The sequence below is a fragment of the Bufo bufo genome, chromosome 1, assembly GCF_905171765.1.
Source record: "Bufo bufo chromosome 1, aBufBuf1.1, whole genome shotgun sequence".
Taxonomy (NCBI): domain Eukaryota; kingdom Metazoa; phylum Chordata; class Amphibia; order Anura; family Bufonidae; genus Bufo; species Bufo bufo.
Window position 1 is genome coordinate 753,395,586 of NC_053389.1, and position 25,920 is coordinate 753,421,505.

Consider the following 25,920-nt stretch of genomic DNA (forward strand, 5'->3'; position numbering starts at 1 on the left):
GCAGGTGTATAAAATCTAGAATGGAAATTGCAAGCAACGAGGCCCTCTCGCTCAATATCAGTGTCTGACCTCACAAATGCTATTCTGGATGTATGGGCACAACTTCACAAAGGCACACAACAAACTCTTGCAGAAAGCCTTCCCAGAGGAGTGGAAACTCTGTATTTGGAAAAGGGATTGTTCCTTGGGATGAAGCCTTTTTGGGACACACAAACTGTATTTCTATGGTCAGATTTCACACAATCTATTTAAATAGCAATCGGAAGAAACATCCAGTAAAGAATCTGTTTGAGCACTATTCCAAAGGTAAAACATGCCTTGAGTCTGTTCAAGCAGCACGGTAAACAAACACCCCAGATGGCACTTGAACCCACAATCCCTGGCGTAGGAGGCCAGTGCCTTATACATTAGGCCACTGGGGCCATATACTGCCAAGTGAAAGTCAGCTTACTAATTTTTTTAAATGACAAAAACATTATCTTGCGACTATGTTACTCAGTTTTCTGGTGCCATTTGCATTCCAGATGGAAAACAATCTTAACCATGTGCTTGCTTTCCTTACACAAGAGCAAGGAGTTTCTAGGAGTCTTGGTTTTGATCACTTAGTCCATGACATATTTTAATACTGATGATGGAAATCTCATTGGGTTGCCAGAACCCTTGAACAATAAAGAATTCTGCTGCATTTCCCCTTCAAACATGTTAATATATCATGACGGGACAGGAGAGACATTGCTTTCCTTCTGCCGTTCTAAAACACAAATAAGTCAAGTAAACAATGCTCCAGGTGAGGCTTGAACTCACAACCTCGGCATTACTCAACAGTTACTGCTTTATAAGTACCGCGCGCTGACCGATTGAACCACTGGAACACTTGGCGCCTTTCAAGGAGGCCAATATATCAGGCAATTATCGGGCACAAACGAAACGTTCCCAATAATTGTCTGATCGTCAGCGGAGATGAGGGCCACATTTACATGCAGCATTCACCTCTTCTGTATAGTGACGAGTGATCGATACAGCGACGGCTTGTCTCCATAAAAAATCATGGTTCCTGGGCAGCAGAAGGCTGCTGTGGAAAAACGTTGATTTTGGGTTCCGGGAGAAAGACACCCTCACCCGATGAACGAGTGTTTGCTCATTCATTGGGTGATCGGCGCCAGCTAATTATGAGGAACAAACGCTTATACAAACGCTTATCCCCGACAATGGGTCTGACTATGGGTCCATGTAAAAGGACCTTAGGTGAGGCGTGTCTAAGTTGCATCAATTATCAAAATCAGTAACCAAGTCAGCGGTCAGTGAAGATTATCTGATTTATAGCATCCTACTAGCCACCTACTTTCCTCTTATTGATGCGCTATATGGACAAAAGCATATGGACACACCTCAATCACTGAATTCAGGTGTTTCATTGAGTCCCATAGCCGCAGCTGCAGGTGTATAAAATCTAGAATGGAAATTGCAAGCAACGAGGCCCTCTCGCTCAATATCAGTGTCTGACCTCACAAATGCTATTCTGGATGTATGGGCACAACTTCACACAGGCACACACCAAACTCTTGCAGAAAGCCTTCCCAGAAGAGTGGAAACTCTGTATTTGGAAAAGGGATTGTTCCTTGGGATGAAGCCTTTTTGGGACACACAAACTGTATTTCTATGTTCAGATTTCACACAATCTATTTAAATAGCAATCGGAAGAAACATCCAGTAAAGAATCCGTTTGAGCACTATTCCAAAGGTAAAACATGCCTTGAGTCTGTTCAAGCAGCACGGTAAACAAACACCCCAGATGGGATTTCACACAATCTATTTAAATAGCAATCGGAAGAAACATCCAGTAAAGAATCCGTTTGAGCACTATTCCAAAGGTAAAACATGCCTTGAGTCTGTTCAAGCAGCACGGTAAACAAACACCCCAGATGGGACTTGAACACACAATCCCTGGCTTAGGAGGCCAGTGCCTTATCCATTAGGCCACTGGAGCCATATACTGCCAAGTGAAAGTCAGCTTACTAATTTTTTTTAAATGACAAAAACATTATCTTGCGACTATGTTACTCAGTTTTCCGGTGCCATATGCATTCCAGATGGAAAACAATCTTAACCATGTGCTTGCTTTCCTTACACAAGAGCAAGGAGTTTCTAGGAGTCTTGGTTTTGATCACTTAGTCCATGACATATTTTAATACTGATGATGGAAATCTCATTGGGTTGCCAGAACCCTTGAACAATAAAGAATTCTGCTGCATTTCCCCTTCAAACATGTTAATATATCATGACGGGACCGGAGAGACATTGCTTTCCTTCTGCCGTTCTAAAACACAAATAAGTCAAGTAAACAATGCTCCAGGTGAGGCTTGAACTCACAACCTCGGCATTGCTCAACAGTTACTGCTTTATAAGTACCGCGCGCTGACCGATTGCGCCACTGGAGCACTTGGGGCCTTTCAAGGAGACCAATATATCAGGCAATTATCGGGCACAAACGAAACGTTCCCAATAATTGTCTGATCGTCAGCGGAGATGAGGGCCACATTTACATGCAGCATTCACCTCTTCTGTATAGTGACGAGTGATCGATACAGCGACGGCTTGTCTCCATAAAAAATCATGGTTCCTGGGCAGCAGAAGGCTGCTGTGGAAAAACGTTGATTTTGGGTTCCGGGAGAAAGACACCCTCACCCGATGAACGAGTGTTTGCTCATTCATTGGGTGATCGGCGCCAGCTAATTATGAGGAACAAACGCTTATACAAACGCTCATCCCCGACAATGGGTCTGACTATGGGTCCATGTATAAGGACCTTAGGTGAGGCGTGTCTAAGTTGCATCAATTATCAAAATCAGTAACCAAGTCAGCGGTCAGTGAAGATTATCTGATTTATAGCATCCTACTAGCCACCTACTTTCCTCTTATTGATGCGCTATTTGGACAAAAGCATTTGGACACACCTCAATCACTGAATTCAGGTGATTTATTAAGTCCCTTAGCCGCAGCTGCAGGTGTATAAAATCTAGAATGGAAATTGCAAGCAACGAGGCCCTCTCGCTCAATATCAGTGTCTGACCTCACAAATGCTATTCTGGATGTATGGGCAAAACTTCGCACAGGCACACACCAAACTCTTGCAGAAAGCCTTCCCAGAAGAGTGGAAACTCTGTATTTGGAAAAGGGATTGTTCCTTGGGATGAAGCCTTTTTGGGACACACAAACTGTATTTCTATGGTCAGATTTCACACAATCTATTTAAATAGCAATCGGAAGAAACATCCAGTAAAGAATCCGTTTGAGCACTATTCCAAAGGTAAAACATGCCTTGAGTCTGTTCAAGCAGCACGGTAAACAAACACCCCAGATGGGACTTGAACCCACAATCCCTGGCTTAGGAGGCCAGTGCCTTATCCATTAGGCCACTGGGGCCATATACTGCCAAGTGAAAGTCAGCTTACTAATTTTTTTTAAATGACAAAAACATTATCTTGCGACTATGTTACTCAGTTTTCTGGTGCCATTTGCATTCCAGATGGAAAACAATCTTAACCATGTGCTTGCTTTCCTTACACAAGAGCAAGGAGTTTCTAGGAGTCTTGGTTTTGATCACTTAGTCCATGACATATTTTAATACTGATGATGGAAATCTCATTAGGTTGCCAGAACCCTTGAACAATAAAGAATTCTGCTGCATTTCCCCTTCAAACATGTTAATATATCATGACGGGACCGGAGAGACATTGCTTTCCTTCTACCGTTCTAAAACACAAATAAGTCAAGTAAACAATGCTCCAGGTGAGGCTTGAACTTACAACCTCGGCATTGCTCAACAGTTACTGCTTTATAAGTACCGCGCGCTGACCGATTGCGCCACTGGAGCACTTGGCGCCTTTCAAGGAGACCAATATATCAGGCAATTATCGGGCACAAACGAAACGTTCCCAATAATTGTCTGATCGTCAGCGGAGATGAGGGCCACATTTACATGCAGCATTCACCTCTTCTGTATAGTGACGAGTGATCGATACAGCGACGGCTTGTCTCCATAAAAAATCATGGTTCCTGGGCAGCAGAAGGCTGCTGTGGAAAAACGTTGATTTTGGGTTCCGGGAGAAAGACACCCTCACCCGATGAACGAGTGTTTGCTCATTCATTGGGTGATCGGCGCCAGCTAATTATGAGGAACAAACGCTTATACAAACGCTCATCCCCGACAATGGGTCTGACTATGGGTCCATGTAAAAGGACCTTAGGTGAGGCGTGTCTAAGTTGCATCAATTATCAAAATCAGTAACCAAGTCAGCGGTCAGTGAAGATTATCTGATTTATAGCATCCTACTAGCCACCTACTTTCGTCTTATTGATGCGCTATATGGACAAAAGCATATGGACACACCTCAATCACTGAATTCAGGTGTTTCATTGAGTCCCATAGCCGCAGCTGCAGGTGTATAAAATCTAGAATGGAAATTGCAAGCAACGAGGCCCTCTCGCTCAATATCAGTGTCTGACCTCACAAATGCTATTCTGGATGTATGGGCACAACTTCACACAGGCACACACCAAACTCTTGCAGAAAGCCTTCCCAGAAGAGTGGAAACTCTGTATTTGGAAAAGGGATTGTTCCTTGGGATGAAGCCTTTTTGGGACACACAAACTGTATTTCTATGGTCAGATTTCACACAATCTATTTAAATAGCAATCGGAAGAAACATCCAGTAAAGAATCCGTTTGAGCACTATTCCAAAGGTAAAACATGCCTTGAGTCTGTTCAAGCAGCACGGTAAACAAACACCCCAGATGGGACTTGAACCCACAATCCCTGGCTTAGGAGGCCAGTGCCTTATCCATTAGGCCACTGGGGCCATATACTGCCAAGTGAAAGTCAGCTTACTAATTTTTTTTAAATGACAAAAACATTATCTTGCGACTATGTTACTCAGTTTTCTGGTGCCATTTGCATTCCAGATGGAAAACAATCTTAACCATGTGCTTGCTTTCCTTACACAAGAGCAAGGAGTTTCTAGGAGTCTTGGTTTTGATCACTTAGTCCATGACATATTTTAATACTGATGATGGAAATCTCATTGGGTTGCCAGAACCCTTGAACAATAAAGAATTCTGCTGCATTTCCCTTTCAAACATGTTAATATATCATGACGGGACCGGAGAGACATTGCTTTCCTTCTGCCGTTCTAAAACACAAATAAGTCAAGTAAACATCGCTCCTGGTGAGGCTTGAACTCACAACCTTGGCATTGCTCAACAGTTACTGCTTTATAAGTACCACGCGCTGACCTATTGCGCCACTGGAGCACTTGGGGCCTTTCAAGGAGCCCAATATATCAGGCAATTATCGGGCACAAACGAAACGTTCCCAATAATTGTCTGATTGTCAGCGGAGATGAGGGCCACATTTACATGCAGCATTCACCTCTTCTGTATAGTGACGAGTGATCGATACAGCGACGGCTTGTCTCCATAAAAAATCATGGTTCCTGGGCAGCAGAAGGCTGCTGTGGAAAAAAGTTTATTTTGGGTTCCGGGAGAAAGACACCCTCACCCGATGAACGAGTGTTTGCTCATTCATTGGGTGATCGGCGCCAGCTAATTATGAGGAACAAACGCTTATACAAACGCTCATCCCCGACAATGGGTCTGACTATGGGTCCATGTAAAAGGACCTTAGGTGAGGCGTGTCTAAGTTGCATCAATTATCAAAATCAGTAACCAAGTCAGCGGTCAGTGAAGATTATCTGATTTATAGCATCCTACTAGCCACCTACTTTCCTCTTATTGATGCGCTATATGGACAAAAGCATATGGACACACCTCAATCACTGAATTCAGGTGATTTATTAAGTCCCTTAGCCGCAGCTGCAGGTGTATAAAATCTAGAATGGAAATTGCAAGCAACGAGGCCCTCTCGCTCAATATCAGTGTCTGACCTCACAAATGCTATTCTGGATGTATGGGCACAACTTCACACAGGCACACACCAAACTCTTGCAGAAAGCCTTCCCAGAAGAGTGGAAACTCTGTATTTGGAAAAGGGATTGTTCCTTGGGATGAAGCCTTTTTGGGACACACAAACTGTATTTCTATGGTCAGATTTCACACAATCTATTTAAATAGCAATCGGAAGAAACATCCAGTAAAGAATCCGTTTGAGCACTATTCCAAAGGTAAAACATGCCTTGAGTCTGTTCAAGCAGCACGGTAAACAAACACCCCAGATGGGACTTGAACCCACAATCCCTGGCTTAGGAGGCCAGTGCCTTATCCATTAGGCCACTGGGGCCATATACTGCCAAGTGAAATTCAGCTTACAAATTTTTTTTAAATGACAAAAACATTATCTTGCGACTATGTTACTCAGTTTTCTGGTGCCATTTGCATTCCAGATGGAAAACAATCTTAACCATGTGCTTGCTTTCCTTACACAAGAGCAAGGAGTTTCTAGGAGTCTTGGTTTTGATCACTTAGTCCATGACATATTTTAATACTGATGATGGAAATCTCATTGGGTTGCCAGAACCCTTGAACAATAAAGAATTCTGCTGCATTTCCCCTTCAAACATGTTAATATATCATGACGGGACCGGAGAGACATTGCTTTCCTTCTGCCGTTCTAAAACACAAATAAGTCAAGTAAACAATGCTCCAGGTGAGGCTTGAACGCACAACCTCGGCATTGCTCAACAGTTACTGCTTTATAAGTACCGCGCGCTGACCGATTGCGCCACTGGAGCACTTGGGGCCTTTCAAGGAGACCAATATATCAGGCAATTATCGGGCACAAACGAAACGTTCCCAATAATTGTCTGATCGTCAGCGGAGATGAGGGCCACATTTACATGCAGCATTCACCTCTTCTGTATAGTGACGAGTGATCGATACAGCGACGGCTTGTCTCCATAAAAAATCATGGTTCCTGGGCAGCAGAAGGCTGCTGTGGAAAAACGTTGATTTTGGGTTCCGGGAGAAAGACACCCTCACCCGATGAACGAGTGTTTGCTCATTCATTGGGTGATCGGCGCCAGCTAATTATGAGGAACAAACGCTTATACAAACGCTCATCCCCGACAATGGGTCTGACTATGGGTCCATGTAAAAGGACCTTAGGTGAGGTGGTTCTAAGTTGCATCAATTATCAAAATCAGTAACCAAGTCAGCGGTCAGTGAAGATTATCTGATTTATAGCATCCTACTAGCCACCTACTTTCCTCTTATTGATGCGCTATATGGACAAAAGCATATGGACACACCTCAATCACTGAATTCAGGTGTTTCATTGAGTCCCATAGCCGCAGCTGCAGGTGTATAAAATCTAGAATGGAAATTGCAAGCAACGAGGCCCTCTCGCTCAATATCAGTGTCTGACCTCACAAATGCTATTCTGGATGTATGGGCACAACATCACACAGGCACACACCAAACTCTTGTAGAAAGCCTTCCCAGAAGAGTGGAAACTCTGTATTTGGAAAAGGGATTGTTCCTTGGGATTTAGCCTTTTTGGGACACACAAACTGTATTTCTATGGTCAGATTTCACACAATCTATTTAAATAGCAATCGGAAGAAACATCCAGTAAAGAATCCGTTTGAGCACTACTCCAAAGGTAAAACATGCCTTGAGTCTGTTCAAGCAGCATGGTAAACAAACACCCCAGATGGGACTTGAACCCACAATCCCTGGCTTAGGAGGCCAGTGCCTTATCCATTAGGCCACTGGGGCCATATACTGCCAAGTGAAAGTCAGCTTACTAATTTTTTTTAAATGACAAAAACATTATCTTGCGACTATGTTACTCAGTTTTCTGGTGCTATTTGCATTCCAGATGGAAAACAATCTTAACCATGTGCTTGCTTTCCTTACACAAGAGCAAGGAGTTTCTAGGAGTCTTGGTTTTGATCACTTAGTCCATGACATATTTTAATACTGATGATGGAAATCTCATTGGGTTGCCAGAACCCTTGAACAATAAAGAATTCTGCTGCATTTCCCCTTCAAACATGTTAATATATCATGACGGGACCGGAGAGACATTGCTTTCCTTCTGCCGTTCTAAAACACAAGTAAACAAAGCTCCAGGTGAGGCTTGAACTCACAACCTCGGCATTGCTCAACAGTTACTGCTTTATAAGTACCGCGCGCTGACCGATTGCGCCACTGGAGCACTTGGGGCCTTTCAAGGAGACCAATATATCAGGCAATTATCGGGCACAAACGAAACGTTCCCAATAATTGTCTGATCGTCAGCGGAGATGAGGGCCACATTTACATGCAGCATTCACCTCTTCTGTATAGTGACGAGTGATCGATACAGCGACGGCTTGTCTCCATAAAAAATCATGGTTCCTGGGCAGCAGAAGGCTGCTGTGGAAAAACGTTGATTTTGGGTTCCGGGAGAAAGACACCCTCACCCGATGAACGAGTGTTTGCTCATTCATTGGGTGATCGGCGCCAGCTAATTATGAGGAACAAACGCTTATACAAACGCTCATCCCCGACAATGGGTCTGACTATGGGTCCATGTAAAAGGACCTTAGGTGAGGCGTGTCTAAGTTGCATCAATTATCAAAATCAGTAACCAAGTCAGCGGTCAGTGAAGATTATCTGATTTAAAGCATCCTACTAACCACCTACTTTCCTCTTATTGATGCGCTATATGGACAAAAGCATATGGACACACCTCAATCACTGAATTCAGGTGTTTCATTGAGTCCCATAGCCGCAGCTGCAGGTGTATAAAATCTAGAATGGAAATTGCAAGCAACGAGGCCCTCTCGCTCAATATCAGTGTCTGACCTCACAAATGCTATTCTGGATGTATGGGCACAACTTCACACAGGCACACACCAAACTCTTGCAGAAAGCCTTCCCAGAAGAATGGAAACTCTGTTTTTGGAAAAGGGATTATTCCTTGGGATGAAGCCTTTTTGGGACACACAAACTGTATTTCTATGGTCAGATTTCACACAATCTATTTAAATAGCAATCGGAAGAAACATCCAGTAAAGAATCCGTTTGAGCACTATTCCAAAGGTAAAACATGCCTTGAGTCTGTTCAAGCAGCACGGTAAACAAACACCCCAGATGGGACTTGAACCCACAATCCCTGGCTTAGGAGGCCAGTGCCTTATCCATTAGGCCACTGGGGCCATATACTGCCAAGTGAAAGTCAGCTTACTAATTTTTTTTAAATGACAAAAACATTATCTTGCGACTATGTTACTCAGTTTTCTGGTGCCATTTGCATTCCAGATGGAAAACAATCTTAACCATGTGCTTGCTTTCCTTACACAAGAGCAAGGAGTTTCTAGGAGTCTTGGTTTTGATCACTTAGTCCATGACATATTTTAATACTGATGATGGAAATCTCATTGGGTTGCCAGAACCCTTGAACAATAAAGAATTCTGCTGCATTTCCCCTTCAAACATGTTAATATATCATGACGGGACCGGAGAGACATTGCTTTCCTTCTGCCGTTCTAAAACACAAATAAGTCAAGTAAACAATGCTCCAGGTGAGGCTTGAACTCACAACCTCGGCATTGCTCAACAGTTACTGCTTTATAAGTACCGCGCGCTGACCGATTGCGCCACTGGAGCACTTGGGGCCTTTCAAGGAGACCAATATATCAGGCAATTATCGGGCACAAACGAAACGTTCCCAATAATTGCCTGATCGTCAGCGGAGATGAGGGCCACATTTACATGCAGCATTCACCTCTTCTGTATAGTGACGAGTGATCGATACAGCGACGGCTTGTCTCCATAAAAAATCATGGTTCCTGGGCAGCAGAAGGCTGCTGTGGAAAAACGTTGATTTTGGGTTCCGGGAGAAAGACACCCTCACCCGATGAACGAGTGTTTGCTCATTCATTGGGTGATCGGCGCCAGCTAATTATGAGAAACAAACGCTTATACAAACGCTCATCCCCGACAATGGGTCTGACTATGGGTCCATGTAAAAGGACCTTAGGTGAGGCGTGTCTAAGTTGCATCAATTATCAAAATCAGTAACCAAGTCAGCGGTCAGTGAAGATTATCTGATTTATAGCATCCTACTAGCCACCTACTTTCCTCTTATTGATGCGCTATATGGACAAAAGCATATGGACACACCTCAATCACTGAATTCAGGTGTTTCATTGAGTCCCATAGCCGCAGCTGCAGGTGTATAAAATCTAGAATGGAAATTGCAAGCAACGAGGCCCTCTCGCTCAATATCAGTGTCTGACCTCACAAATGCTATTCTGGATGTATGGGCACAACTTCACACAGGCACACACCAAACTCTTGCAGAAAGCCTTCCCAGAAGAGTGGAAACTCTGTATTTGGAAAAGGGATTGTTCCTTGGGATGAAGCCTTTTTGGGACACACAAACTGTATTTCTATGGTCAGATTTCACACAATCTATTTAAATAGCAATCGGAAGAAACATCCAGTAAAGAATCCGTTTGAGCACTATTCCAAAGGTAAAACATGCCTTGAGTCTGTTCAAGCAGCACGGTAAACAAACAGGAGGCCAGTGCCTTATCCATTAGGCCACTGGGGCCATATACTGCCAAGTGAAAGTCAGCTTACTAATTTTTTTTAAATGACAAAAACATTATCTTGCGACTATGTTACTCAGTTTTCTGGTGCCATTTGCATTCCAGATGGAAAACAATCTTAACCATGTGCTTGCTTTCCTTACACAAGAGCAAGGAGTTTCTAGGAGTCTTGGTTTTGATCACTTAGTCCATGACATATTTTAATACTGATGATGGAAATCTCATTGGGTTGCCAGAACCCTTGAACAATAAAGAATTCTTCTGCATTTCCCCTTCAAACATGTTAATATATCATGACGGGACCGACCAGAGAGACATTGCTTTCCTTCTGCCGTTCTAAAACACAAATAAGTCAAGTAAACAATGCTCCAGGTGAGGCTTGAACTCACAACCTCAGCATTGCTCAACAGTTACTGCTTTATAAGTACCGCGCGCTGACCGATTGCGCCACTGGAGCACTTGGGGCCTTTCAAGGAGACCAATATATCAGGCAATTATCGGGCACAAACGAAACGTTCCCAATAATTGTCTGATCGTCAGCGGAGATGAGGGCCACATTTACATGCAGCATTCACCTCTTCTGTATAGTGACGAGTGATCGATACAGCGACGGCTTGTCTCCATAAAAAATCATGGTTCCTGGGCAGCAGAAGGCTGCTGTGGAAAAACGTTGATTTTGGGTTCCGGGAGAAAGACACCCTCACCCGATGAACGAGTGTTTGCTCATTCATTGGGTGATCGGCGCCAGCTAATTATGAGGAACAAACGCTTATACAAATGCTCATCCCCGACAATGGGTCTGACTATGGGTCCATGTAAAAGGACCTTAGGTGAGGCGTGTCTAAGTTGCATCAATTATCAAAATCAGTAACCAAGTCAGCGGTCAGTGAAGATTATCTGATTTATAGCATCCTACTAGCCACCTACTTTCCTCTTATTGATGCGCTATATGGACAAAAGCATATGGACACACCTCAATCACTGAATTCAGGTGTTTCATTGAGTCCCATAGCCGCAGCTGCAGGTGTATAAAATCTAGAATGGAAATTGCAAGCAACGAGGCCCTCTCGCTCAATATCAGTGTCTGACCTCACAAATGCTATTCTGGATGTATGGGCACAACTTCACACAGGCACACACCAAACTCTTGCAGAAAGCCTTCCCAGAAGAGTGGAAACTCTGTATTTGGAAAAGGGATTGTTCCTTGGGATGAAGCCTTTTTGGGACACACAAACTGTATTTCTATGGTCAGATTTCACACAATCTATTTAAATAGCAATCGGAAGAAACATCCAGTAAAGAATCCGTTTGAGCACTATTCCAAAGGTAAAACATGCCTTGAGTCTGTTCAAGCAGCACGGTAAACAAACACCCCAGATGGGACTTGAACCCACAATCCCTGGCTTAGGAGGCCAGTGCCTTATCCATTAGGCCACTGGGGCCATATACTGCCAAGTGAAAGTCAGCTTACTAATTTTTTTTAAATGACAAAATTATTATCTTGCGACTATGTTAGTCAGTTTTCTGGTGCCATTTGCATTCCAGATGGAAAACAATCTTAACCATGTGCTTGCTTTCCTTACACAAGAGCAAGGAGTTTCTAGGAGTCTTGGTTTTGATCACTTAGTCCATGACATATTTTAATACTGATGATGGAAATCTCATTGGGTTGCTAGAACCCTTGAACAATAAAGAATTCTGCTGCATTTCCCCTTCAAACATGTTAATATATCATGACGGGACCGGAGAGACATTGCTTTCCTTCTGCCGTTCTAAAACACAAATAAGTCAAGTAAACAAAGCTCCAGGTGAGGCTTGAACTCACAACCTCGGCATTGCTCAACAGTTACTGCTTTATAGGTACCGCACGCTGACCGATTGCGCCACTGGAGCACTTGGGGCCTTTCAAGGAGACCAATATATCAGGCAATTATCGGGCACAAACGAAACGTTCCCAATAATTGTCTGATCGTCAGCGGAGATGAGGGCCACATTTACATGCAGCATTCACCTCTTCTGTATAGTGACGAGTGATCGATACAGCGACGGCTTGTCTCCATAAAAAATCATGGTTCCTGGGCAGCAGAAGGCTGCTGTGGAAAAACGTTGATTTTGGGTTCCGGGAGAAAGACACCCTCACCCGATGAACGAGTGTTTGCTCATTCATTGGGTGATCGGCGCCAGCTAATTATGAGGAGCAAACGCTTATACAAACGCTCATCCCCGACAATGGGTCTGACTATGGGTCCATGTAAAAGGACCTTAGGTGAGGCGTGTCTAAGTTACATCAATTATCAAAATCAGTAACCAAGTCAGCGGTCAGTGAAGATTATCTGATTTATAGCATCCTACTAGCCACCTACTTTCCTCTTATTGATGCGCTATATGGACAAAAGCATTTGGACACACCTCAATCACTGAATTCAGGTGATTTATTAAGTCCCTTAGCCGCAGCTGCAGGTGTATAAAATCTAGAATGGAAATTGCAAGCAACGAGGCCCTCTCGCTCAATATCAGTGTCTGACCTCACAAATGCTATTCTGGATGTATGGGCACAACTTCACACAGGCACACACCAAACTCTTGCAGAAAGCCTTCCCAGAAGAGTGGAAACTCTGTATTTGGAAAAAGGATTGTTCCTTTGGTCAGATTTCACACAATCTATTTAAATAGCAATCGGAAGAAACATCCAGTAAAGAATCTGTTTCAAGCCTATGGGACTTGAACCCACAATCCCTGGCTTAGGAGGCCAGTGCCTTATCCATTAGGCCACTGGGGCCATATACTGCCAAGTGAAAGTCAGCTTACTAATTTTTTTAAATGACAAAAACATTATCTTGCGACTATGTTACTCAGTTTTCTGGTGCCATTTGCATTCCAGATGGAAAACAATCTTAACCATGTGCTTGCTTTCCTTACACAAGAGCAAGGAGTTTCTAGGAGTCTTGGTTTTGATCACTTAGTCCATGACATATTTTAATACTGATGATGGAAATCTCATTGGGTTGCCAGAACCCTTGAACAATAAAGAATTCTGCTGCATTTCCCCTTCAAACATGTTAATATATCATGACGGGACCGGAGAGACATTGCTTTACTTCTGCCGTTCTAAAACACAAATAAGTCAAGTAAACAATGCTCCAGGTGAGGCTTGAACTCACAACCTCGGCATTGCTCAACAGTTACTGCTTTATAAGTACCGCGCGCTGACCGATTGCGCCACTGGAGCACTTGGGGCCTTTCAAGGAGCCCAATATATCAGGCAATTATCGGGCACAAACGAAACGTTCCCAATAATTGTCTGATCGTCAGCGGAGATGAGGGCCACATTTACATGCAGCATTCACCTCTTCTGTATAGTGACGAGTGATCGATACAGCGACGGCTTGTCTCCATAAAAAATCATGGTTACTGGGCAGCAGAAGGCTGCTGTGGAAAAACGTTGATTTTGGGTTCCGGGAGAAAGACACCCTCACCCGATGAACGAGTGTTTGCTCATTCATTGGGTGATCGGCGCCAGCTAATTATGAGGAACAAACGCTTATACAAACGCTCATCCCCGACAATGGGTCTGACTATGGGTCCATGTAAAAGGACCTTAGGTGAGGCGTGTCTAAGTTGCATCAATTATCAAAATCAGTAACCAAGTCAGCGGTCAGTGAAGATTATCTGATTTATAGCATCCTACTAGCCACCTACTTTCCTCTTATTGATGCGCTATATGGACAAAAGCATTTGGACACACCTCAATCACTGAATTCAGGTGATTTATTAAGTCCCTTAGCCGCAGCTGCAGGTGTATAAAATCTAGAATGGAAATTGCAAGCAACGAGGCCCTCTCGCTCAATATCAGTGTCTGACCTCACAAATGCTATTCTGGATGTATGGGCACAACTTCACACAGGCACACACCAAACTCTTGCAGAAAGCCTTCCCAGAAGAGTGGAAACTCTGTATTTGGAAAAGGGATTGTTCCTTGGGATGAAGCCTTTTTGGGACACACAAACTGTATTTCTATGGTCAGATTTTACACAATCTATTTAAATAGCAATCGGAAGAAACATCCAGTAAAGAATCTGTTTGAGCACTATTCCAAAGGTAAAACATGCCTTGAGTCTGTTCAAGCAGCACGGTAAGCAAACACCCCAGATGGGACTTGAACCCACAATCCCTGGCTTAGGAGGCCAGTGCCTTATCCATTAGGCCACTGGGGCCATATACTGCCAAGTGAAATTCAGCTTACTAATTTTTTTTAAATGACAAAAACATTATCTTGCGACTATGTTACTCAGTTTTCTGGTGCCATTTGCATTCCAGATGGAAAACAATCTTAACCATGTGCTTGCTTTCCTTACACAAGAGCAAGGAGTTTCTAGGAGTCTTGGTTTTGATCACTTAGTCCATGACATATTTTAATACTGATGATGGAAATCTCATTGGGTTGCCAGAACCCTTGAACAATAAAGAATTCTGCTGCATTTCCCCTTCAAACATGTTAATATATCATGACGGGACCGGAGAGACATTGCTTTCCTTCTGCCGTTCTAAAACACAAATAAGTCAAGTAAACAATGCTCCTGGTGAGGCTTGAACTCACAACCTCGGCATTGCTCAACAGTTACTGCTTTATAAGTACCGCGCGCTGACCGATTGCGCCACTGGAGCACTTGGGGCCTTTCAAGGAGCCCAATATATCAGGCAATTATCGGGCACAAACGAAACGTTCCCAATAATTGTCTGATCGTCAGCGGAGATGAGGGCCACATTTACATGCAGCATTCACCTCTTCTGTATAGTGACGAGTGATCGATACAGCGACGGCTTGTCTCCATAAAAAATCATGGTTCCTGGGCAGCAGAAGGCTGCTGTGGAAAAACGTTGATTTTGGGTTCCGGGAGAAAGACACCCTCACTCGAAGAACGAGTGTTTGCTCATTCATTGGGTGATCGGCGCCAGCTAATTATGAGGAACAAACGCTTATACAAGCGCTCATCCCCGACAATGGGTCTGACTATGGGTCCATGTAAAAGGACCTTAGGTGAGGCGTGTCTAAGTTGCATCAATTATCAAAATCAGTAACCAAGTCAGCGGTCAGTGAAGATTATCTGATTTATAGCATCCTACTAGCCACCTACTTTCCTCTTATTGATGCGCTATATGGACAAAAGCATATGGACACACCTCAATCACTGAATTCAGGTGTTTCATTGAGTCCCATAGCCGCAGCTGCAGGTGTATAAAATCTAGAATGGAAATTGCAAGCAACGAGGCCCTCTCGCTCAATATCAGTGTCTGACCTCACAAATGCTATTCTGGATGTATGGGCACAACTTCACACAGGCACACACCAAACTCTTGCAGAAAGCCTTCCCAGAAGAGTGGAAACTCTGTATTTGGAAAAGGGATTGTTCCTTGGGATGAAGCCTTTTTGGGACACACAAACTGTATTTCTATGGTCAGATTTCACACAATCTATTTAAATAGCAATCGGAAGAAACATCCAGTAAAGAATCCGTTTGAGCACTATTCCAAAGGTAAAACATGCCTTGAGTCTGTTCAAGCAGCACGGTAAACAAACACCCCAGATGGGACTTGAACCCACAATCCCTGGCTTAGGAGGCCAGTGCCTTATCCATTAGGCCACTGGGGCCATATACTGCCAAGGGAAAGTCAGCTTACTAATTTTTTTTAAATGACAAAAACATTATCTTGCGACTATGTTACTCAGTTTTCTGGTGCCATTTGCATTCCAGATGGAAAACAATCTTAACCATGTGCTTGCTTTCCTTACACAAGAGCAAGGAGTTTCTAGGAGTCTTGGTTTTGATCACTTAGTCCATGACATATTTTAATACTGATGATGGAAATCTCATTAGGTTGCCAGAACCCTTGAACAATAAAGAATTCTGCTGCATTTCCCCTTCAAACATGTTAATATATCATGACGGGACCGGAGAGACATTGCTTTCCTTCTGCCGTTCTAAAACACAAATAAGTAAAGTAAACAATGCTCCAGGTGAGGCTTGAACTTACAACCTCGGCATTGCTCAACAGTTACTGCTTTATAAGTACCGCGCGCTGACCGATTGCGCCACTGGAGCACTTGGGGAATTTTAAGGAGACCAATATATCAGGCAATTATCGGGCACAAACGAAACGTTCCCAATAATTGTCTGATCGTCAGCGGAGATGAGGGCCACATTTACATGCAGCATTCACCTCTTCTGTATAGTGACGAGTGATCGATACAGCGACGGCTTGTCTCCATAAAAAATCATGGTTCCTGGGCAGCAGAAGGCTGCTGTGGAAAAACGTTGATTTTGGGTTCCGGGAGAAAGACACCCTCACTCGAAGAACGAGTGTTTGCTCATTCATTGGGTGATCGGCGCCAGCTAATTATGAGGAACAAACGCTTATACAAGCGCTCATCCCCGACAATGGGTCTGACTATGGGTCCATGTAAAAGGACCTTAGGTGAGGCGTGTCTAAGTTGCATCAATTATCAAAATCAGTAACCAAGTCAGCGGTCAGTGAAGATTATCTGATTTATAGCATCCTACTAGCCACCTACTTTCCTCTTATTGATGCGCTATATGGACAAAAGCATTTGGACACACCTCAATCACTGAATTCAGGTGTTTCATTGAGTCCCATAGCCGCAGCTGCAGGTGTATAAAATCTAGAATAAAAAAAATTGCAAGCAACGAGGCCCTCTCGCTCAATATCAGTGTCTGACCTCACAAATGCTATTCTGGATGTACAGTATGGGCACAACTTCACACAGGCACACACCAAACTCTTGCAGAAAGCCTTCCCAGAAGAGTGGAAACTCTGTATTTGGAAAAGGGATTGTTCCTTGGGATGAAGCCTTTTTGGGACACACAAACTGTATTTCTATGGTCAGATTTCACACAATCTATTTAAATAGCAATCAGAAGAAACATCCAGTAAAGAATCCGTTTGAGCACTATTCCAAAGGTAAAACATGCCTTGAGTCTGTTCAAGCAGCACGGTAAACAAACACCCCAGATGGGACTTAAACCCAAAATCCCTGGCTTAGGAGGCCAGTGCCTTATCCATTAGGCAACTGGGGCCATATACTGCCAAGTGAGAGTCAGCTAAGGCCTCTTTCACACTTGCGTTGTCCGGATCCGGCGTGTACTCCACTTGCCGGAATTACACGCCGGATCCGGAAAAACGCAAGTGTACTGAAAGCATTTGAAGACGGAACCGTCTTCCAAATGCGTTCAGTGTTACTATGGCACCCAGGACGCTATTAAAGTCCTGGTTGCCACAGTAGTAGTGGGGAGCGGGGGAGCAGCATACTTACCGTCCGTGCGGCTCCCCGGGCGCACCAGAATGACGTCAGAGCGCCCCATGCGCATGGATGACGTGATCCATGTGATCACATGATCCATGCGCTTGGGGCGCCCTGACGTCACTCTGGAGCGCCCGGGGAGCCGCACGGACGGTAAGTATGCTGCTCCCCCGCTCCCCGCTACACTTTACCATGGCTGCCAAGACGCTAAAGTCCTGGCAGCCATGGTAACCACTCTGAAAAAGCTAAATGTCGGCTCCGGCAATGCGCCGAAACGACGTTTAGCTTAAGGCCGGATCCGGATCAATGCCTTTCAATGGGCATTAATTCCGGATCCGGCCTTGCGGCAAGTGTTCCGGATTTTTGGCCGGAGCAAAAAGCGCAGCATGCTGCGGTATTTTCTCCGGCCAAAAAACTTTCCGTTCCGGAACTGAAGACATCCTGATGCATCCTGAACGGATTTCTCTCCATTCAGAATGCATTAGGATAATCCTGATCAGGATTCTTCCGGCATAGAGCCCCGACGACGGAACTCTATGCCGGAAGACAAGAACGCAAGTGTGAAAGAGCCCTTACTAATTTTTTTAAATGACAAAAACATTATCTTGCGACTATGTTACTCAGTTTTCTGGTGCCATTTGCATTCCAGATGGAAAACAATCTTAACCATGTGCTTGCTTTCCTTACACAAGAGCAAGGAGTTTCTAGGAGTCTTGGTTTTGATCACTTAGTCCATGACATATTTTAATACTGATGATGGAAATCTCATTGGGTTGCCAGAACCCTTGAACAATAAAGAATTCTGCTGCATTTCCCCTTCAAACATGTTAATATATCATGACGGGACCGGAGAGACATTGCTTTCCTTCTGCCGTTCTAAAACACAAATAAGTCAAGTAAACAATGCTCGGCATTGCTCAACAGTTACTGCTTTATAAGTACCGCGCACTGACCGATTGCGCCACTGGAGCACTTGGGGCCTTTCAAGGAGACCAATATATCAGGCAATTATCGGGCACAAACGAAACGTTCCCAATAATTGTCTGATCGTCAGCGGAGATGAGGGCCACATTTACATGCAGCATTCACCTCTTCTGTATAGTGACGAGTGATCGATACAGCGACGGCTTGTCTCCATAAAAAATCATGGTTCCTGGGCAGCAGAAGGCTGCTGTGGAAAAACGTTGATTTTGGGTTCCGGGAGAAAGACACCCTCACCCGATGAACGAGTGTTTGCTCATTCATTGGGTGATCGGCGCCAGCTAATTATGAGGAACAAACGCTTATACAAACGCTCATCCCCGACAATGGGTCTGACTATGGGTCCATGTAAAAGGACCTTAGGTGAGGCGTGTCTAAGTTGCATCAATTATCAAAATCAGTAACCAAGTCAGCGGTCAGTTAAGATTATCTGATTTATAGCATCCTACTAGCCACCTACTTTCCTCTTATTGATGCGCTATATGGACAAAAGCATTTGGACACACCTCAATCACTGAATTCAGGTGATTTATTAAGTCCCTTAGCCGCAGGTGTATAAAATCTAGAATGGAAATTGCAAGCAACGAGGCCCTTTCGCTCAATATCAGTGTCTGACCTCACAAATGCTATTCTGGATGTATGGGCACAACTTCACACAGGCACACACCAAACTCTTGCAGAAAGCCTTCCCAGAAGAGTGGAAACTCTGTATTTGGAAAAGGGATTGTTCCTTGGGATGAAGCCTTTTTGGGACACACAAACTGTATTTCTATGGTCAGATTTCACACAATCTATTTAAATAGCAATCGGAAGAAAAATCCAGTAAAGAATCTGTTTGAGCACTATTCCAAAGGTAAAACATGCCTTGAGTCTGTTCAAGCAGCACGGTAAACAAACACCCCAGATGGGACTTGAACCCACAATCCCTGGCTTAGGAGGCCAGTGCCTTATCCATATACTGCCAAATGAAAGTCAGCTTACTAATTTTTTTAAATGACAAAAACATTATCTTGCGACTATGTTACTCAGTTTTCTGGTGCCATTTGCATTCCAGATGGAAAACAATCTTAACCATGTGCTTGCTTTCCTTACACAAGAGCAAGGAGTTTCTAGGAGTCTTGGTTTTGATCACTTAGTCCATGACATATTTTAATACTGATGATGGAAATCTCATTGGGTTGCCAGAACCCTTGAACAATAAAGAATTCTGCTGCATTTCCCCTTCAAACATGTTAATATATCATGACGGGACCGGAGAGACATTGCTTTCCTTCTGCCGTTCTAAAACACAAATAAGTCAAGTAAACAATGCTCCAGGTGAGGCTTGAACTCACAACCTCGGCATTGCTCAACAGTTACTGCTTTATAAGTACTACGCGCTGACCGATTGCGCCACTGGAGCACTTAGGGCCTTTCAAGGAGACCAATATATCAGGCAATTATCGGGCACAAACGAAACGTTCCCAATAATTGTCTGATCGTCAGCGGAGATGAGGGCCACATTTACATGCAGCATTCACCTCTTCTGTATAGTGACGAGTGATCGATACAGCGACGGCTTGTCTCCATAAAAAATCATGGTTCCTGGGCAGCAGAAGGCTGCTGTGGAAAAACGTTGATTTTGGGTTCCGGGCGAAAGACACCTTCACCCGATGAACGAGTGTTTGCTCATTCATTGGGTGATCGGCGCCAGCTAATTATGAGGAACAAACGCTTATACAAACGCTCATCCCCGACAATGGGTCTGACTATGGGTCCATGTAAAAGGACCTTAGGTGAGGCGTGTCTAAGTTGCATCAATTATCAAAATCAGTAACCAAGTCAGCGGTCAGTGAAGATTATCTGATTTATAGCATCCTACTAGCCACCTACTTTCCTCTTATTGATGCGCTATATGGACAAAAGCATATGGACACACCTCAATCACTGAATTCAGGTGTTTCATTGAGTCCCATAGCCGCAGCTGCAGGTGTATAAAATCTAGAATGGAAATTGCAAGCAACGAGGCCCTCTCGCTCAATATCAGTGTCTGACCTCACAAATGCTATTCTGGATGTATGGGCACAACTTCACACAGGCACACACCAAACTCTTGCAGAAAGCCTTCCCAGAAGAGTGGAAACTCTGTATTTGGAAAAGGGATTGTTCCTTGGGATGAAGCCTTTTTGGGACACACAAACTGTATTTCTATGGTCAGATTTCACACAATCTATTTAAATAGCAATCGGAAGAAAAATCCAGTAAAGAATCTGTTTGAGCACTATTCCAAAGGTAAAACATGCCTTGAGTCTGTTCAAGCAGCACGGTAAACAAACACCCCAGATGGGACTTGAACCCACAATCCCTGGCTTAGGAGGCCAGTGCCTTATCCATTAGGCCACTGGGGCCATATACTGCCAAGTGAAAGTCAGCTTACTAATTTTTTTAAATGACAAAAACATTATCTTGCGACTATGTTACTCAGTTTTCTGGTGCCATTTGCATTCCAGATGGAAAACAATCTTAACCATGTGCTTGCTTTCCTTACACAAGAGCAAGGAGTTTCTAGGAGTCTTGGTTTTGATCACTTAGTCCATGACATATTTTAATACTGATGATGGAAATCTCATTGGGTTGCCAGAACCCTTGAACAATAAAGAATTCTGCTGCATTTCCCCTTCAAACATGTTAATATATCATGACGGGACCGGAGAGACATTGCTTTCCTTCTGCCGTTCTAAAACACAAATAAGTAAAGTAAACAATGCTCGGCATTGCTCAACAGTTACTGCTTTATAAGTACCGCGCACTGACCGATTGCGCCACTGGAGCACTTGGGGCCTTTCAAGGAGACCAATATATCAGGCAATTATCGGGCACAAACGAAACGTTCCCAATAATTGTCTGATCGTCAGCGGAGATGAGGGCCACATTTACATGCAGCATTCACCTCTTCTGTATAGTGACGAGTGATCGATACAGCGACGGCTTGTCTCCATAAAAAATCATGGTTCCTGGGCAGCAGAAGGCTGCTGTGGAAAAACGTTGATTTTGGGTTCCGGGAGAAAGACACCCTCACCCGATGAACGAGTGTTTGCTCATTCATTGGGTGATCGGCGCCAGCTAATTATGAGGAACAAACGCTTATACAAACGCTCATCCCCGACAATGGGTCTGACTATTGGTCCATGTAAAAGGACCTTAGGTGAGGCGTGTCTAAGTTGCATCAATTATCAAAATCAGTAACCAAGTCAGCGGTCAGTTAAGATTATCTGATTTATAGCATCCTACTAGCCACCTACTTTCCTCTTATTGATGCGCTATATGGACAAAAGCATTTGGACACACCTCAATCACTGAATTCAGGTGATTTATTAAGTCCCTTAGCCGCAGGTGTATAAAATCTAGAATGGAAATTGCAAGCAACGAGGCCCTCTCGCTCAATATCAGTGTCTGACCTCACAAATGCTATTCTGGATGTATGGGCACAACTTCACACAGGCACACACCAAACTCTTGCAGAAAGCCTTCCCAGAAGAGTGGAAACTCTGTATTTGGAAAAGGGATTGTTCCTTGGGATGAAGCCTTTTTGGGACACACAAACTGTATTTCTATGGTCAGATTTCACACAATCTATTTAAATAGCAATCGGAAGAAAAATCCAGTAAAGAATCTGTTTGAGCACTATTCCAAAGGTAAAACATGCCTTGAGTCTGTTCAAGCAGCACGGTAAACAAACACCCCAGATGGGACTTGAACCCACAATCCCTGGCTTAGGAGGCCAGTGCCTTATCCATATACTGCCAAATGAAAGTCAGCTTACTAATTTTTTTAAATGACAAAAACATTATCTTGCGACTATGTTACTCAGTTTTCTGGTGCCATTTGCATTCCAGATGGAAAACAATCTTAACCATGTGCTTGCTTTCCTTACACAAGAGCAAGGAGTTTCTAGGAGTCTTGGTTTTGATCACTTAGTCCATGACATATTTTAATACTGATGATGGAAATCTCATTGGGTTGCCAGAACCCTTGAACAATAAAGAATTCTGCTGCATTTCCCCTTCAAACATGTTAATATATCATGACGGGACCGGAGAGACATTGCTTTCCTTCTGCCGTTCTAAAACACAAATAAGTCAAGTAAACAATGCTCCAGGTGAGGCTTGAACTCACAACCTCGGCATTGCTCAACAGTTACTGCTTTATAAGTACTACGCGCTGACCGATTGCGCCACTGGAGCACTTGGGGCCTTTCAAGGAGACCAATATATCAGGCAATTATCGGGCACAAACGAAACGTTCCCAATAATTGTCTGATCGTCAGCGGAGATGAGGGCCACATTTACATGCAGCATTCACCTCTTCTGTATAGTGACGAGTGATCGATACAGCGACGGCTTGTCTCCATAAAAAATCATGGTTCCTGGGCAGCAGAAGGCTGCTGTGGAAAAACGTTGATTTTGGGTTCCGGGAGAAAGACACCCTCACCCGATGAACGAGTGTTTGCTCATTCATTGGGTGATCGGCGCCAGCTAATTATGAGGAACAAACGCTTATACAAACGCTCATCCCCGACAATGGGTCTGACTATGGGTCCATGTAAAAGGACCTTAGGTGAGGCGTGTCTAAGTTGCATCAATTATCAAAATCAGTAACCAAGTCAGCGGTCAGTTAAGATTATCTGATTTATAGCATCCTACTAGCCACCTACTTTCCTCTTATTGATGCGCTATATGGACAAAAGCATTTGGACACACCTCAATCACTGAATTCAGGTGATTTATTAAGTCCCTTAGCCGCAGCTGCAGGTGTATAAAATCTAGAATGGAAATTGCAAGCAACGAGGCCCTCTCGCTCAATATCAGTGTCTGACCTCACAAATGCTATTCTGGATGTATGGGCACAACTTCACACAGGCACACACACCTCTTGCAGAAAGCCTTCCCAGAAGAGTGGAAACTCTGTATTTGGAAAAGGGATTGTTCCTTGGGATGAAGCCTTTTTGGGACACACAAACTGTATTTCTATGGTCAGATTTCACACAATCTATTTAAATAGCAATCGGAAGAAACATCCAGTAAAGAATCTGTTTGAGCACTATTCCAAAGGTAAAACATGCCTTGAGTCTGTTCAAGCAGCACGGTAAACAAACACCCCAGATGGGACTTGAACCCACAATCCCTGGCTTAGGAGGCCAGTGCCTTATCCATTAGGCCACTGGGGCCATATACTGCCAAGTGAAAGTCAGCTTACTAATTTTTTTTAAATGACAAAAACATTATCTTGCGACTATGTTACTCAGTTTTCTGGTGCCATTTGCATTCCAGATGGAAAACAATCTTAACCATGTGCTTGCTTTCCTTACACAAGAGCAAGGAGTTTCTAGGAGTCTTGGTTTTGATCACTTAGTCCATGACATATTTTAATACTGATGATGGAAATCTCATTGGGTTGCCAGAACCCTTGAACAATAAAGAATTCTGCTGCATTTCCCCTTCAAACATGTTAATATATCATGACGGGACCGGAGAGACATTGCTTTCCTTCTGCCGTTCTAAAACACAAATAAGTCAAGTAAACAATGCTCCAGGTGAGGCTTGAACTCACAACCTCGGCATTGCTCAACAGTTACTGCTTTATAAGTACCGCGCGCTGACCGATTGCGCCACTGGAGCACTTGGGCCCTTTCAAGGAGACCAATATATCAGGCAATTATCGGGCACAAACGAAACGTTCCCAATAATTGTCTGATCGTCAGCGGAGATGAGGGCCACATTAACATGCAGCATTCACCTCTTCTGTATAGTGACGAGTGATCGATACAGCGACGGCTTGTCTCCATAAAAAAATCATGGTTCCTGGGCAGCAGAAGGCTGCTGTGGAAAAACGTTGATTTTGGGTTCCGGGAGAAAGACACCCTCCCCCGATGAACGAGTGTTTGCTCATTCATTGGGTGATCGGCGCCAGCTAATTATGAGGAACAAACGCTTATACAAACGCTCATCCCCGACAATGGGTCTGACTATGGGTCCATGTAAAAGGACCTTAGGTGAGGCGTGTCTAAGTTGCATCAATTATCAAAATCAGTAACCAAGTCAGCGGTCAGTGAAGATTATCTGATTTATAGCTTCCTACTAGCCACCTACTTCCCTCAATGAGTCTGACTTTGAGTCCATGTAAAATGACCTTAACCCCTTAAGGACACAGCCTTATTTACCCTAAGGACCAGGCCATTTTTTGCAAATCTGACCAGTGTCACTTTTAGTGGTGATAACTTTAAAACACTTTGACTTATCCAGGCCATTCTGAGATTATTTTTTCGTCACATATTGTACTTCATGACACTGGTAAAATGAAGTAAAAAAAATTCATTTTTATTTATAAAAAAATACCAAATTTATAAAAAATGAAGTAAAAAATTGCAAATTTCCAAGTTTCATTTTCTCTAATTCTATAATACATAGTAATACCTACAAAAAAAGTTATTACTTTACATTCCCCATATGTCTACTTCATGTTTGAATCAATTTGGAAATTATATTTTATTTTTTAGGGGATGTTACAAGGCTTAGAAGTTTAGAAGCAAATCTTGAGATTTTTCTGAAATTTTCAAAAACCCACTTTTTAGGGACCAGTTTAGGTCTGAAGTCACTTTGTGAGGCTTACGTAATAGAAACCACCCAAAAATGACCCAATTCTAGAAACTGCTCCCCTCAAGGTATTCAAAACTGATTTTACAAACGTTGTTAACCCTTTAGGTGTTCCACAAGAGTTAATGGCAAATGGTGATAAAATTTCAGAATTTAGATTTTTTGACAAATTCTCCATTTTAACCCATTTTTTCCACTAACAAAGCAAGGGTTAACAGCCAAACAAGACTGTATCTTTATTGCCTCGATTCTGTAGTTTGCAGAAACACCCCATATGTGGCCGTAAACTACTGTACTGGCACATAGTAGGGCGTAGAGGGAAAGGTGCGCCGTATGGTTTTTGGAAGGCAGATTTTGCTGGACTGGTTTAATTACACCATGTCCCTTTTGAAGCCCCCCTGATGCAACCCTAGAGTAGAAACTCCATAAAAGT

General features: G+C 43.5%; 24 non-coding genes across 24 annotated transcripts; all 24 read right to left on the bottom strand.

The window, feature by feature from the left end:
• Nucleotides 1–2,345: 2,345 nt before the first annotated feature.
• On the bottom strand, nucleotides 2,346–2,438 carry TRNAI-UAU. The gene is given in 2 exon segments: nucleotides 2,346–2,381; nucleotides 2,401–2,438. It is a non-coding gene; the product is annotated as a tRNA-Ile (tRNA).
• Nucleotides 2,439–3,350: 912 nt separating this feature from the next.
• TRNAR-CCU lies at nucleotides 3,351–3,423 on the bottom strand. The gene has a single exon. It is a non-coding gene; the product is annotated as a tRNA-Arg (tRNA).
• Nucleotides 3,424–3,781: 358 nt separating this feature from the next.
• Nucleotides 3,782–3,874, bottom strand: TRNAI-UAU. The gene is given in 2 exon segments: nucleotides 3,782–3,817; nucleotides 3,837–3,874. It is a non-coding gene; the product is annotated as a tRNA-Ile (tRNA).
• A 912-nt stretch (nucleotides 3,875–4,786) lies between these two features.
• On the bottom strand, nucleotides 4,787–4,859 carry TRNAR-CCU. Its single transcript has one exon. It is a non-coding gene; the product is annotated as a tRNA-Arg (tRNA).
• A 358-nt stretch (nucleotides 4,860–5,217) lies between these two features.
• TRNAI-UAU lies at nucleotides 5,218–5,310 on the bottom strand. The gene is given in 2 exon segments: nucleotides 5,218–5,253; nucleotides 5,273–5,310. It is a non-coding gene; the product is annotated as a tRNA-Ile (tRNA).
• Nucleotides 5,311–6,222: 912 nt separating this feature from the next.
• Nucleotides 6,223–6,295, bottom strand: TRNAR-CCU. The gene has a single exon. It is a non-coding gene; the product is annotated as a tRNA-Arg (tRNA).
• A 358-nt stretch (nucleotides 6,296–6,653) lies between these two features.
• On the bottom strand, nucleotides 6,654–6,746 carry TRNAI-UAU. Its single transcript is given in 2 exon segments — nucleotides 6,654–6,689; nucleotides 6,709–6,746. It is a non-coding gene; the product is annotated as a tRNA-Ile (tRNA).
• A 912-nt stretch (nucleotides 6,747–7,658) lies between these two features.
• On the bottom strand, nucleotides 7,659–7,731 carry TRNAR-CCU. The gene has a single exon. It is a non-coding gene; the product is annotated as a tRNA-Arg (tRNA).
• A 349-nt stretch (nucleotides 7,732–8,080) lies between these two features.
• Nucleotides 8,081–8,173, bottom strand: TRNAI-UAU. Its single transcript is given in 2 exon segments — nucleotides 8,081–8,116; nucleotides 8,136–8,173. It is a non-coding gene; the product is annotated as a tRNA-Ile (tRNA).
• A 912-nt stretch (nucleotides 8,174–9,085) lies between these two features.
• On the bottom strand, nucleotides 9,086–9,158 carry TRNAR-CCU. The gene has a single exon. It is a non-coding gene; the product is annotated as a tRNA-Arg (tRNA).
• Nucleotides 9,159–9,516: 358 nt separating this feature from the next.
• TRNAI-UAU lies at nucleotides 9,517–9,609 on the bottom strand. Its single transcript is given in 2 exon segments — nucleotides 9,517–9,552; nucleotides 9,572–9,609. It is a non-coding gene; the product is annotated as a tRNA-Ile (tRNA).
• Nucleotides 9,610–10,920: 1,311 nt separating this feature from the next.
• On the bottom strand, nucleotides 10,921–11,013 carry TRNAI-UAU. The gene is given in 2 exon segments: nucleotides 10,921–10,956; nucleotides 10,976–11,013. It is a non-coding gene; the product is annotated as a tRNA-Ile (tRNA).
• Nucleotides 11,014–11,925: 912 nt separating this feature from the next.
• On the bottom strand, nucleotides 11,926–11,998 carry TRNAR-CCU. Its single transcript has one exon. It is a non-coding gene; the product is annotated as a tRNA-Arg (tRNA).
• Nucleotides 11,999–12,356: 358 nt separating this feature from the next.
• TRNAI-UAU lies at nucleotides 12,357–12,449 on the bottom strand. Its single transcript is given in 2 exon segments — nucleotides 12,357–12,392; nucleotides 12,412–12,449. It is a non-coding gene; the product is annotated as a tRNA-Ile (tRNA).
• Nucleotides 12,450–13,692: 1,243 nt separating this feature from the next.
• Nucleotides 13,693–13,785, bottom strand: TRNAI-UAU. Its single transcript is given in 2 exon segments — nucleotides 13,693–13,728; nucleotides 13,748–13,785. It is a non-coding gene; the product is annotated as a tRNA-Ile (tRNA).
• A 912-nt stretch (nucleotides 13,786–14,697) lies between these two features.
• Nucleotides 14,698–14,770, bottom strand: TRNAR-CCU. The gene has a single exon. It is a non-coding gene; the product is annotated as a tRNA-Arg (tRNA).
• A 358-nt stretch (nucleotides 14,771–15,128) lies between these two features.
• TRNAI-UAU lies at nucleotides 15,129–15,221 on the bottom strand. Its single transcript is given in 2 exon segments — nucleotides 15,129–15,164; nucleotides 15,184–15,221. It is a non-coding gene; the product is annotated as a tRNA-Ile (tRNA).
• Nucleotides 15,222–16,133: 912 nt separating this feature from the next.
• On the bottom strand, nucleotides 16,134–16,206 carry TRNAR-CCU. Its single transcript has one exon. It is a non-coding gene; the product is annotated as a tRNA-Arg (tRNA).
• Nucleotides 16,207–16,564: 358 nt separating this feature from the next.
• Nucleotides 16,565–16,657, bottom strand: TRNAI-UAU. The gene is given in 2 exon segments: nucleotides 16,565–16,600; nucleotides 16,620–16,657. It is a non-coding gene; the product is annotated as a tRNA-Ile (tRNA).
• Nucleotides 16,658–20,164: 3,507 nt separating this feature from the next.
• Nucleotides 20,165–20,257, bottom strand: TRNAI-UAU. The gene is given in 2 exon segments: nucleotides 20,165–20,200; nucleotides 20,220–20,257. It is a non-coding gene; the product is annotated as a tRNA-Ile (tRNA).
• Nucleotides 20,258–21,169: 912 nt separating this feature from the next.
• TRNAR-CCU lies at nucleotides 21,170–21,242 on the bottom strand. Its single transcript has one exon. It is a non-coding gene; the product is annotated as a tRNA-Arg (tRNA).
• Nucleotides 21,243–22,985: 1,743 nt separating this feature from the next.
• TRNAI-UAU lies at nucleotides 22,986–23,078 on the bottom strand. Its single transcript is given in 2 exon segments — nucleotides 22,986–23,021; nucleotides 23,041–23,078. It is a non-coding gene; the product is annotated as a tRNA-Ile (tRNA).
• Nucleotides 23,079–23,988: 910 nt separating this feature from the next.
• Nucleotides 23,989–24,061, bottom strand: TRNAR-CCU. Its single transcript has one exon. It is a non-coding gene; the product is annotated as a tRNA-Arg (tRNA).
• A 358-nt stretch (nucleotides 24,062–24,419) lies between these two features.
• TRNAI-UAU lies at nucleotides 24,420–24,512 on the bottom strand. The gene is given in 2 exon segments: nucleotides 24,420–24,455; nucleotides 24,475–24,512. It is a non-coding gene; the product is annotated as a tRNA-Ile (tRNA).
• Nucleotides 24,513–25,920: the final 1,408 nt, after the last annotated feature.